Genomic DNA, 13059 nt, shown 5'->3' on the forward strand with positions numbered 1-13059 from the left:
GTGGCTTTCGGGGATCTTAGTTCCCGTACCAGGCACTGAACCCCGGGCCCACAGGCAGTGAAAGCGCAGAGTCCTAGCCACTGGACCGCCAGGGAAGTCCTGCAAGTTCGTCTTGAAAGAAGGAAGCCTGAAAGGAAGTTAAAACGGACCCCTTGCTTTGCCCACACTCAGAACGGGGAAGAGGTCCTGGTGGCCCCCAGCCCCGCGCAGTTCTCCCCAAAGGCAAGTGGGAGATGATACCGGGGAAGCAGAGCGTAGTTGGTGCCCAGCGCACTCACCCTTCTTGAAGGTGGGCGTACGTTTGACGGGGGTGCAGCTGGCAGCAGGGGGCTGCTGGGAGCCGGCCTTCCACGGGGACAGGGGGTCTCTTCCCCCCAGCCCTGCCTGGTGGTGGAGGGGAGTTCCGGTCCCTTCCCAGGCCCAGGTGTCCTAGCAGGGTGGCTGGAGCCTGGCTGGTGTCGCAGGCCTGGTCCTACCCGGGCAGTGGCCTGGAGGCTGCAACCAGAGCCCCATCCGGGGCTGGAGGTGCTGGGGTCAGGGAGTCTTCGGATGGAGAAAACCTGCTCTCCCGAGGTAAGTGGGCTGAAAAAAATAAAACTAAAACACACACACAGCTGCTGAGACTGGCCCAGATTCTGCTCTGACGGTCGGCCTCGGTCCTGGGGGAGCTTCTCGGGGCAGTTTTAGCTTCATTCTCAGCAAAGGAGAGACAAGACACAGTTCAGAAATGAGTGTACGGCACCCTAACTGTCACAGGAAACGGCTGCAAATGACCGTGACATTATATCGTATTTTCATCTTTCTTTCTTCTTTTTATTTTGTTTTTCATTGTGCAACCAAAAATGTTAAGATTTCAGCTGGTACTGAATACATGTTACTTGGGAGGACTACCTCAAAAAAACAAAAACAAAAACCCAAAAAACTTTTAAACCAAACCCATACAGGATGACAGGTCAACGCTGAAGATTTTGTGAAGTAACCAGATGTGCAGTGAATGGGAAGCCCCATTATATTCTTACCCTTTTTCAATTAACTTTTAAACATGCTGTAGCAAATATGTCTGTTCCCCTCAGGTGGGCGTTTTGTTTCAGGGTTCCTTTCTGCTGCCTGAGAGTGCTTTAGTCTACCAGAATCTCCCCTGAGAGAGAAGGAGCTCTCAATGTGGAATATTAACTCCTCTGCCTATCATATGCGTCAACCCAGGCCTACCTCTCTCCCAGGGGCATCAGAAATTGCTTTTGTGCACCGTTTGGTGAGGCCTTTGCATCCAGAAACATAGAAAAGTGGAAGAAGAAAACAAAAACAATGCCCCGAAGAAATAAGACCGTGACGTCCAAAGACCTATAAAGCACTGAGTTTCAAGTCACTGATTTTCAAAAATAGTTCAAGCACAGACTTTAGACCCACACTGCTTTGTGCCAGCCCTCACCTGACCACTTGCTACATGCATGTCCTTGGACAGATATTTAACCTCTGGTGCCTTGATTTACCCGTTTGTAAAATGGGCACAATATTTGACTTCATAAGGCTTCACGGCAATGCGTGAGAATTTAATGAAAGAATCCATGTAAAATGTGACACAATGCTTGGCACTTGGTTAGAACTCAATAAATAGTGAGCTATTACTTTTTACATAACAGTAACAAATTACATAATAAATTATTAGCTTATTATAATTACTATTACGTTATTACAAAGTCTCATTCTTCTCTCCTCCAGTTTGGGCTTCCACCTTAATGCAAAACATACTAGAGTGGCTTTATTCCTAATTATTTGAATTTGCTGCCAGTGGTTCCCAATCACCCGGGGAGATTACGAAGGGACTGATGCCCGGGTCTCACCCGCAGGGATTCTGATTTAACTGATCTGGGGTGTGGCCTGGGCTTTGGAAATTTTGAAAGCTCCCCAGGTGATTCTAAAGTACAGCCAAGTTTTTGGTGGTGTCCTAATCAAAAAGGCAAGCAGATGTTTATAGTTCAAATAAAATTAAAGCAGTCTGTATTCTGAGCTAGTAATTTGACTCATTTTGCTGCATTAGACATTCAAATCAGCCAATCGACTGACTTATATATTCACTGAATTTATAAGCTTTGACAGAGTTGACCAATTAATTTGGTTAAAAAGTTTGATTCATTAAAATCACATGGCCACAGCCTCAAGTAAATTGAATTTGTTGGAAATCAGCTATGATTGTGTAGGCATTTGGAAGTTTTTAGATTGTACATTACCACAGAAGTTCACCTTATTTAATTCCATTCTGTACATTTGCTAAGAAACTGGATATTAAATAAAAATGCTGATAGTTTTGGACTGATCTGACCAATTCATTCAGTAAAAAATTTGATTTCTCAAAGTCCTATAGCTACAGGCTAATGGAAATTGAACTTGTTGGAGACCAACTAGGATTTTAAGTGTAATTGGGAATATAAACTACTACAGGAGTACACATTATTTAATTCCATCCTGCACACTTGCTAACCAACGGGTTATTAAATCAAAATGCTGATAATTCGGATGAGATTAATGTTCTCTTGTCCCTTTGATCTTGTCCTGGGGACATTTTTTTTTTTTTTTTTTTTTTTTTTTTGGTGCGGGGCCCCCCCTTTTTGGTCCACCGTTGCGGAGCACAGGCTCCGGACGTGCAGGCTCAGTGGCCATGGCTAACGGGCCCAGCCGCTCTGCGCCATGTGGGATCTTCCCGGACCGGGACATGAACCTGCGTCCCCTAGCATCGGCAGGCGGACTCTCAACCACTGCGCCACCAGGGAAGCCCTGTCCTGGGGACTTTTAGCAGCATATAGGTTGCTATCAGATTTGGACACCACTGTCTGTATAATTAGCCTCTTTAAAAAATTAATGAGCGTGTTCATCCATGTGGCGCTTCGGTCATAATGATCCATCAGATGAATCATGAGTGAGGTAGCACTGACAGCCTCTATCAACTTCCTGTCAATATTTTCTGTTGGAGGCACAAAATGCTAGATTAGAAAAAGTCCCTGAACCTTGTTCCCCAGAGGTTCTGGATCTGGTCATGGACCTGAGGCATCACAAGCTACTTTTTTTTTTTGGCTGCGCCGAGAGGCTAGCGGGATCTTAGTTCCTGGACCAGGGATTGAACCCGGGCCCCGCAGTGAAAGCACCCAGTCCTAACCACTGGACCGCCAGGGAACTCCTATCACAAGCTACTTGAAGTAGCTGGGCACAGCAGACCTTCCTGGGATTTATCCCTAACCGGACAAAACAAAATTCAACCACCACTTGTCTCCAAGTGTTTATGTTTAAAACATAAAACAGTTATCAAGTTGAAAATCAGGCAATTTTACGTAGATGGGCTACTTCCCCCACTGCAGTACAAGTTATTTATTAATTTGGGTATTTATTTGTAAGGGGCAAAGAAATAACATCATTAGAAAATATAGGAGATAAAAACAGTATTTTAGGGACTTCCCTGGTGGCACAGAGGATAAGACTGCATGCTCCCGATGCAGGGGGCTGGGGTTCGATCCCTGGTCAGGGAACTAGATCCCACATGCATGCGGCAACTAAGAGTTCACATGCCACAACTAAGGAGCCCACGTGCTGCAACTAAGACCCGGAGCAACCAATTAAATAAATTTTTTTGTTTAAAAAAGAATGGTATTTTCAAGTTTCCCTTCTGATTATTTTATGAAAAAAGGAATTTTGACTAAAGATTGGATAAGAAAATTAGCTTATAATGGTCTAAAGTGTAGGAAGGGAGTTAATATTTATTAAGTGCCTATTCTGTGCTAGGCTCTTTCTGTGCATAATTTCCTTTAATCCTTACAATATCTCCCCAAAATAGAATCAATCCCAATTCATAGATAGGGTAATTGATGAAGTAACTTAAGGCTGCACAGTGGGAAGTCATAAAAATGGGGTTTGAACCCAAGTCAGTCTGCCCCAGACCCCATAAGCTATTCACTACACGTCAGGGTGGTCAACTGTCCTGGTTTACCCAGAACATGGGACTCAGTTTTAAAACCATGACAGTCCCCAGAAAACCAGGACAAGTTGGTTACTCTACTTGGTAACCAGAGGTTACTGCTCCCTTAGCCAGCCAACCAGATGCCAGGCCCCAGGTCTGCCCCTGGTGGGAAGGATGGGAGGCCTGAATCCCTCACTTATTTCAGAAAATAACATATCCAACCATATTACATTCCCACTGGACAAAGCAAGTTAATGGCACATCTGACCAAATTACTATATCCTTTGATCATGTAGGTCAAGCACTGGCAAATTTTTCCCCTGAAGGGCCATTTTTTATTTTGTGGGTCACAGGGTCTCTGTCACAACTACTCAACTGGGTCCTTATGGTGGGATGCAGCCATGGACAATACAAAAATGAAGGGGTGGGCTGTGTTCCAAGAAAATTTTAGTTACCAAAACTGGAGGTGGGCTGGATTTGGCCCATGGATAGTTTGCCAAACCCTGATGTAGTTTATTAATAACGAATCCTTTGCATAGATAATTCAATTTGAAGAAGAATTTATTTCTAGAAGTTACTTTAATTGGGGGTAGGGCCGGTGGGCAGTTGGAAGCTGTCTTTTGGACTAACCTATTCATCAGTTAGTCGTGCCTACTATTTGGGGACCATGGAATTTGACTTTTCTGATCCTACTCAAAAGTCACACAGTGTGTGGGTGTGTGAAGGCGGCAGTATGGTATCTCCCATCACAAATTTATATCCCCATCCTTGGCTGTTGGGAGATATTTGTCGCATTCATTTCTCCACTGTCTTTTCAGCTTCTTCTACTTCCAAACATCATTTAAAAAGTAATTCCTACTGCACTCTCCATCATATTAAGATATATTCATTTGCTTCAGTGTAGCATTGTCTTTATTGTGTGCTGGAAAAATATTCCTAGCTTTTTTCTATACTGAAAAGCAATGCCACTTTAGCACTGGGGCAGCCTCTACCATCCCAACATTCATTCACGCATGCCTTTATCCACTCACTGGGTACCTACTCTTCGAGGGGCAGGGGGAGGGGCCACTCAAGACCTTGTGCCCATAAACTGGGAGATTGGGATTGACACATACACACTACCATATATAAAATAGACAACTACTAAGGTCCTACTGTATAGCACAGGGAACCCTGCTCAATACTCTGTAATGGCCTACAAGGGAAAAGAATCTAAAAAACAGTGGGTATATGGATTTGTATAACAGATTCACATTGCTGTATACCTGAAATTAACAGAAGATTGTAAATCAATTACACCCCAATAAAAATTAAAAAAAAAAACCTTATGCCCCCATCACAGATATGCCCCCAAGAGGAGAAGATACAAAGCGACACAGTCTTAAATGCAAAAAGAACAGTGGGCGTGGCTTAAGGGGATGGGGGAGGTGGGAGGGGAAGGAAATGCAAATTTGGAAGGAAACTAGCAAATGGTAAGGCTTGGGCTCAGGATTTATAAGCCAAGCACAGAGGGAGATAATAAATAGATTAGCTCAGGAATAGAAGAGGTGCTCAGCAGTTGGAGACAACAAGGGGTCATAGGGAGGGCACAGTTGCTGAAGCAAGCAGAGGCCACTGTATGTTCTGAAGCAGGAGATGGGCAGGGTTAATAAAACCAGCGATGTAGGCAGTGTGCTGCTGGTTTCCAGGGCTGGTGGAGTTGGGAGGCTGGGTCAGAGTGTGGCAGTTGAAATGGACAGTAAGGGACAGGGTCCACAAAAATTCCACAGGAATCAAGAGGATGACATTAGTGTCCCTAATTCCAGAAAACACGGGAAGAGGTGATCCTCACTTAATGACGACGACTTCAGGCTTCAGCTGAAAAACTTCAGGTATTTTCATACTCCTTGAATCAAGATGTTGCCTGGGCAAGCAGGTGAGAAATCAGGGTTACCTGTGCAGATTTTATGTGGAATGCCCTACAGAGGTGATAACTGAACCAGGCAAGGAGTCTCCTATGCTTTTTTTTTGTTATTCGTTTGCTCAATGATCTCTGCCTAAACCCTTTCATGTTTGGCTGAAGAGAAGCATATTAGAACCAGTGTTTCTTCCAACTTACTCTGAATGCCCAATGCACAAACTCCCAGACAACATCCACGTGGGACACGTCTCTACTAACCACAGGTTTTGAGTTAACCTGTAAACTGCCCAGATTACCAGCTCTGGCAAGGTGGGGTTCTGACCACTGGTTTTCATTACTGGGGGCACTGCTCATCCTGGCCGTCTTGCCCACACCACAGTAGTCACTGAATTTGTGATGGGCAGGCTTGCCCTTGACTTAGGAGAACTGAATCAAACTGCGTATGACTCTCAAAGCGAATAATTTAGAAAAGGTATTACAACAATTAAGAACACATCAACACATATTCGATAAATATTTAGATAATGCATGCAAGAAATGAGGCACTATTTTGGTTTGATGATAAAATCAACTATTCACCTGAACACATTTCATAATTGTATAATTGATCAATTTAAGCCACTGACTTCAATTTCCTAACCTTACACTTGTAAGGAAGGCATTAATAGTGAAGATTATCGTGATATCCAGGAGAGGAAAATACTGCAATAAATAAGTTAGTTTCTTTATGCTTCAGCTGCTTTCCTAAGTCACTTATGAAACAGCAACAAATACTAGTGGTGCTACTGGGAAAGTTGACATTATCCATTTCTTATTTAACAACGGAGTCATTAAAAAAGAGAGAGGGAGAGGGAGGCTGGGAGTGAGGAACTCATTATTGTATTAAATACAGATTCTGGTATCTTGAGAAGCTGCATGTTTGGTTTGGCTGAAGGATATCAAAAGCCACTAAGCAAGAGAATGACATTTGTTGTAGCCAAAGTAAACAATTTTTATTTCTGTTTTCCATATGCAAGCATATGAGTAGAACATAGCACATTTCATATTTGTACATTTTGGGAAAACATGTAAAATTATAATCATCATAATATAAAACACGTCCCTTATGCTACTGAATGTTTCATCACTGCTTTGGGAACGCTGCATGCGCAGAAAGTATAGAAATTCGTGATCCCATGAAGTTTCAGTACTACTATGGACTGTGTATGGGCCGGACAGAAAGACCGGCACCGGAACTGTCTCAGTTCTGTGAAAATTTATTTTATAACCTGTTTCCAGAAGCTGTGATTCAAATATCATAGTAACTTATCAAATATAACCCTCATTGCCAGGAAAAGTTCCCTTGAGCCTCACTGAGATTTTTTTTTTCTGATCTCACTAGGGATGAAAATGTTTTCCACTCTCCATAAACTCCAAGATTTTCCCTCTCTCTCCAAAAGAGAGTCATTTCGAGGCAGAATCCCCACCCCCAGACATAAACGTGATCAAATGCGTGCCTTTCCAGCGAGGCTTTGCCCAAAAGTTCAGACAAATTGGAGTCCTTTTTATGAAATATCATTTCTTTACACCCTAACAGTTATGCCTGCCAGACAAGATGTTTGCAATAACCTTCACAAACTTCCATATTTTGAGAAATCAATTGTGGGTGTTAAGACTGAAAACAGAAGAAATTAATGAAAAGAAGTTATTGACAATGTAAATTGGGAATTCCCTGGCAGTCCAGCAGTTAAGGCTCGGCGCTTTCACTGCCAGGGCACGGGTTCAATACCTGGTCAGAGAAGTAAGATCCCGCAAGCAGCACGGCGCAGCCAAAATAAATTAAAAATGTAAATACAGTCTTCAACAGTGCTCAGCCTATGGTATGTGCTCAATGAATATTAGTTATATAATTTTATTATTCGGGAATGTGCACATTTAATGACAAATGGTAGCATATACATACACACTTAAAATGTATACACCAGGCTTCCTTGGTGGTGCAGTGGTTGGGAGTCCGCCTGCCAATGCAGGGGACGTGGGTTCAAGCCCTGGTCTAGGAGGATCCCACATGCAGAGCAACTAAGCCCGTGCGCCACAACGACTGAGCCTGTGCTCTAGAGCCCCCGAGCTACAACTACTGAGCCCGCGTGCCACAATTACTGAAGCCCGCGCGCCTAGAGCCTGTGCTCCGCGATAAGAGAAGCTACTGCAATGAGAAGCCCGCGCACCGCAACCAAGAGTAGCCCCTGCTCGCCACAACTAGAAAGCCCGCGCACAGCAACGAAGACACAATGCAGCCAAAAATAAAAACAAATTTATTTTAAAAAATGTATACACCTATTTATGTATATAAGGGGTATGTATAAACAGAGAAACGCCCAACTTTTCTAATTGCCAGAAATAATCTTTGCTTGTGAATTAATTCATTGCTGTTTGCTGTTTATTTGTTCTTTTGGTGAGAGTTGGAAAGGAGAGCACTGGCAGAGGTGTGAAATGGCTCAGTTATTTTAGTTAATTATTAACCCTGAAGCCTCACCGTAATTATTCTAATCTCAGCATTGAAGCAACTTTGGCCATTGATGAAATGACTAATCAATGAATTAAAATCACAAAACACACTGCACGGTGCCACCTTTATCACAGATCATAGGAGGTTAGAATGGGAAGGGCAGCCAGGTGTCATCCAGCACAGTGCCCTCGTTTTACAAGTGAGGACACTGCAGCCCAAAGATGTAAGGTGACTGCCCAGAGCCCAAGGCACATATCAGAGGGGTCATTTCAAGACTGGACTTTTACCTCCACATCCAGGCTGTGTCCAGTCTCATTATCTGGAAGGCTTTTTCTCCTCTGAAAAAACAAGTCTGTCTGATTACACCGTGTGAAGCCATTACAGCTGGATTTGCTTCCTTGGCCTCTCGTGGGTGACGGCCTCCTAAGCCTCTCAAATGCAGAGAAGAGGGATTACGATTCTAAGATGATGAACTGAAGGGGCCCCAGCAAGCCACCCCTCAACCTCCCCTTTCCTGCTCTGCTGTTGTAAATACACAAACATATACAGGTGCCAAGTAACACCACCTCATTTTTGAATTAAAAAGTCTGCTGTTTTGTTTTCCAAGTATATTTTTAAATGAAATCTTTGAAAATAAGTCACAGAAATCTCTTGTATCTAGACAGCATTGTTGGTGAGAATTGGTTATTGATGAGTTCAAGAAATCCCTTGTCTCTGATTCTGATGTTCAGAATGGATGGTCCAGTTAGGCAAATTTGCCTGAAACCACACCTGCAGAACCTGGAGAACAGGCTGGAGGCTCCTGAACTCAGGTTCTGGTCTCCTCTATGCTGTATCTCCAGCACTAAATGCAGTGCCTTTGTACATCGTAGGTGCTCCGTGAAGTTTGTTGGATAAATTAATGAGAGAATAATAAGCAAATTAAATGTCTGTTTCTCCAAAGTTTCCATGGGAATCAAAGAGAACCTTAATCTGGAGAAAGGCATTGGCGCTTTCTAAATTATGTCTCCCAAATGATCTGGCTACACTGGCGAGGCCAGGAAACCAACCAACCAAACAGAAATCCAAACGCCCTTTAAACTTTTCCATCCACCTCTGGTAGCCACTGCAATGCAGCCAAAAATAAATAAATTAATTAAAGGAAAGAAAACAACAAAAAACCCTTCCACCATGTCATTCCACCTTCAGTTTTGAATTCTAGAAAGACGGATCTGTGTGCTCCCGAGCCAGGAAGACAGTGTGCTGTGCGTCTCTTCCACGGCAGCTTCATTTCACAAAAGACAAGTGCTTTTTACCTAGTTTTGCCGGTGGCATTTAAAAATCTGCACTGGACTTTGCCACGTCCGTTTTTCTATCCCCAAAGCACCGCTGTGAGTTGATGGGAGGGAAAAACATTAACTTCACTTCAGCCTGAAGAGAGGTCAGTGACATGTCCGGAATCACACGGGGACTCAGAGTGCCTGCCTGGGTGGTTCCTGAATCAGTTTGAAGGTTGGCTATTTAAACAGCAGGAGATATTTATTCATTTTGGAAGTCTCTTAGTCTGTGTTTCTAAATGGTCGACATGTAGATGAAGGGGGGAGATCATTTAGTGTCTACTCACTGCTCCCAAGACAACGAAGTGAAAATAAAACTATTCAGAAAAGTTTGTAGAAAACTTATCTCATGATAAATCTACAGTTGGGTTATTAGGAAGCTAGAAAAGTCTATTTGAAAGATAGCTTCAGCTTTTGAAGTGGATTTCATGGAGCAGGTGAGGGCCCTCATGACTGTCCCACCCCCATCCCAACTGCGAGAAAAATGCCCCCGAGTGGCAAGACCAACATCTAAGCCCACTTGACATTTTAAAATTTTTCTTGGGACTTCCCTGGTGGCGCAGTGGTTAAGAATCCGCCTGCCAAGGCAGGGGACACGGATTCGATCCCTAGTCTGGGAAGATCCCACATGCCATGGAGCAACTAAGCCTGTGTGCCACAACTACTGAGCCCACGTGCCACAACTTCCGAAGCCCGCGTGCCTAGAGCCCGTGCTCCGCAACAAGAGAAGCCACCACAATGAGAAGCCAGCGCACTGCAATGAAGAGTAGCCTCCGCTCACTGCAGCTAGAGAAAGCCCGCGCACAGCAATGAAGACCCAACGCGGCCAAAAAATAAATTAACTAATTAATTTTTAAAAATTTAAAATAAAATAAAACACTTTAAAAATTTCGTATGCTTGGGTGAAAGCTGACTTTCCAAATAGCCACTTTTTTCTGTCTTTACCTAGATGCTTGTACTGGAGACAAAATGGTAGAGGCTGCAGGGAGTACAGTAGGTGACTGAACAAGCTTCTTCCACGCTACCCTTACGCCAGCTAATGTTATTCATCAATGCATGGCAATGATTGGTGCTAAACGAAAAGTTTCCCCTTTTTAGGTTCCACTGTGGTTGAAGCTCATATTTTCTCCGATTCAATAGAATAATCGTAGAAGTTGGTTGGAACCACCTTGGTTCTTCCAGTTCTCTTGCCCCTGCCTCATGCTTTGCAGGTGAAACAATTCTAGTTCCTTTAACAATCCAATCTCCTTCTAGTTCCCTTTTCATCCAGTTGTGTGACTCCTCTCCATGCCTGCTGTGTGTTTTCTGATTATGTTCTCTTGGGGAGTTTGGAAATTTACCCACACCAGTAGCCCTCACCCTCCAGAACAAAAACAAAACAGCTCACACACACATCCCCAGAGTAACAGGAGGACTGGCCCACCTTCCCCAGTCAGCCTGTATCGTTGATTTCATATGTATTTGTACATGTGGTCATCTGTAGGTTCCTTTGGCCACTTTATTGAGCTAATTAAATTCTAAGATAGTCTAAAGTTTACCAAATTGACCAGAAAACTCTTAGCCACCTAATATGGCAATGAAATGAAGATACATCTTTCAAGAAGACATTGGGGCTTCCCTGGTGGCGCAGTGGTTGAGAGTCCGCCTGCCGATGCAGGGGACACAGGTTCGTGCCCCGGTCCGGGAAGATCCCACATGCCGCGGAGCGGCTGGGCCTGTGAGCCATGGCCGCTGGGCCTGCGCGTCCGGAGCCTGTGCTCCGCAACGGGAGAGACCACAACAGTGAGAGCCCCGCGTACCGAAAAAAAAAAAAAAAAAAAAGAAGACATTGGCTGTGACAATGACTAGAGAAGAAAGAAAATCCCTAGAATTCTTGACAACTTGGCAATTTCATGTTGCCCGCTGTGGTATATTGCTTTCTGCTGACGATAATCACAAGAGCTGGTCCTACTGGATGTAAAAAAGGGAACTTAAGAAGAAGGAGAGGGACTTCCCTGGTGGTGCAGTGGTTAAGAATCCGCCTGCAAATGCAGGGGGCACGGGTTCAATCCCTGGTCCGGGAAGATTCCCACGTGCCACAGGAGCAACTAAGCCCGTGAGCCACAACTGCTGAGCCTGTGCTCTAGAGCTCGCAAGCCACAACTACTGACCCCTCGTGCCTAGAGCCCATGCTCCGCAACAAGAGAAGCCACCGCAATGAGAAGCCCGCGCACCGCAACAAAGAGTAGCCCCCGCTCACCACAACGAGAGAAAGTCCGCGCACAGCAACGGAGACCCAACGCAGCCAAATATAAACTAATAAAATAAATAAATTTTAAAAAAAGAAGAAGGAATACTTTCTTTACGAGTTGAAAGTAAAAGAAGCTAGGCTGATATTAGCATCTATAGATTTTAGATATGAAAAATTATAGACAGTGGTTTCAGTTATTAAAAAGCATGAGCTTAAGCCTTTTGATCCCTTAGTTAGAGTGCTGATTCAAAAAGTGTTCAAACACAACCTTTGACAGCTCAATTTCTAAAATAACATCATAAAAGCAGGAGAGTGAACAAATCTATGCGTATCTATAGTACAGGAGAAATCCTACCACCAGTTACGAAACGGAAGTGCAGGGGTCCCCGTGCGCTTGGTAAAGATCTTACTGAAAGGCTGACGGGGAGCACGTGACAGTGTCACTGAGCGGAACGAAGGCCTAGGCTTGATAAAAGATGCTGCACTTTAGAGCAGCCCAGCACAGCCTAGAGTTGGAGAAGCTACCTTTTTTGCCTGTGAAATTCGCATTTGTTTTTTTCCCTTTATCCATTTGATCTGACCCCTTGTGCCTTACCTTCTGCTGTCTGCACCTTTAGCCTAAAGTAAAGACACCCAAGTTATGGTGTGCATTCCAGATATTTCAATCACCAAATGTCAGTTCAGTGAGGGGAAACGTCAATTAAAACAAAAGTGGACTTCTCACAATTATTATTGTGGCTTGTGTAGGCCCAGGTTCCAAATTTTCACCCTTATCCCACCTTCCCTCTCAACCCTCACTCCTGGTTGGGGAAAAAAGGACTAGAAAGGCATGGAGCATATAATTTCTTTCCTTTCAGTTTCTCTACGTAAACTTCCGGTTCTGGTCCAACTGTGTGTTAATATCCTGATATATCCTGATATTAACACACAGTCTGAATTCTGATTATCAGAGTAGCCAGATCTAATGGCTTTAAAACTCCAACAGCTCTGATGGGTAGTTGCATCTCTTTTTTTTTTTTTTTTTTTTTTTTTTTTTTGCAGTACGCGGGCCTCTCACTGCTGTGGCCTCTCCCGTTGCGGAGCGCAGGCTCCGGACACTCAGGCTCAGCGGTCATGGCTTACGGGCCGAGCCGCTCCACGGCATGTGGGATCTTCCCGGACCGGGGCACGAACCCGTGT

Source organism: Neophocaena asiaeorientalis, unplaced genomic scaffold (assembly GCF_003031525.2).
Source record: "Neophocaena asiaeorientalis asiaeorientalis breed wild unplaced genomic scaffold, Neophocaena_asiaeorientalis_V1.1 scaffold59, whole genome shotgun sequence".
In the NCBI taxonomy this organism is placed as follows: Eukaryota; Metazoa; Chordata; class Mammalia; order Artiodactyla; family Phocoenidae; genus Neophocaena; species Neophocaena asiaeorientalis.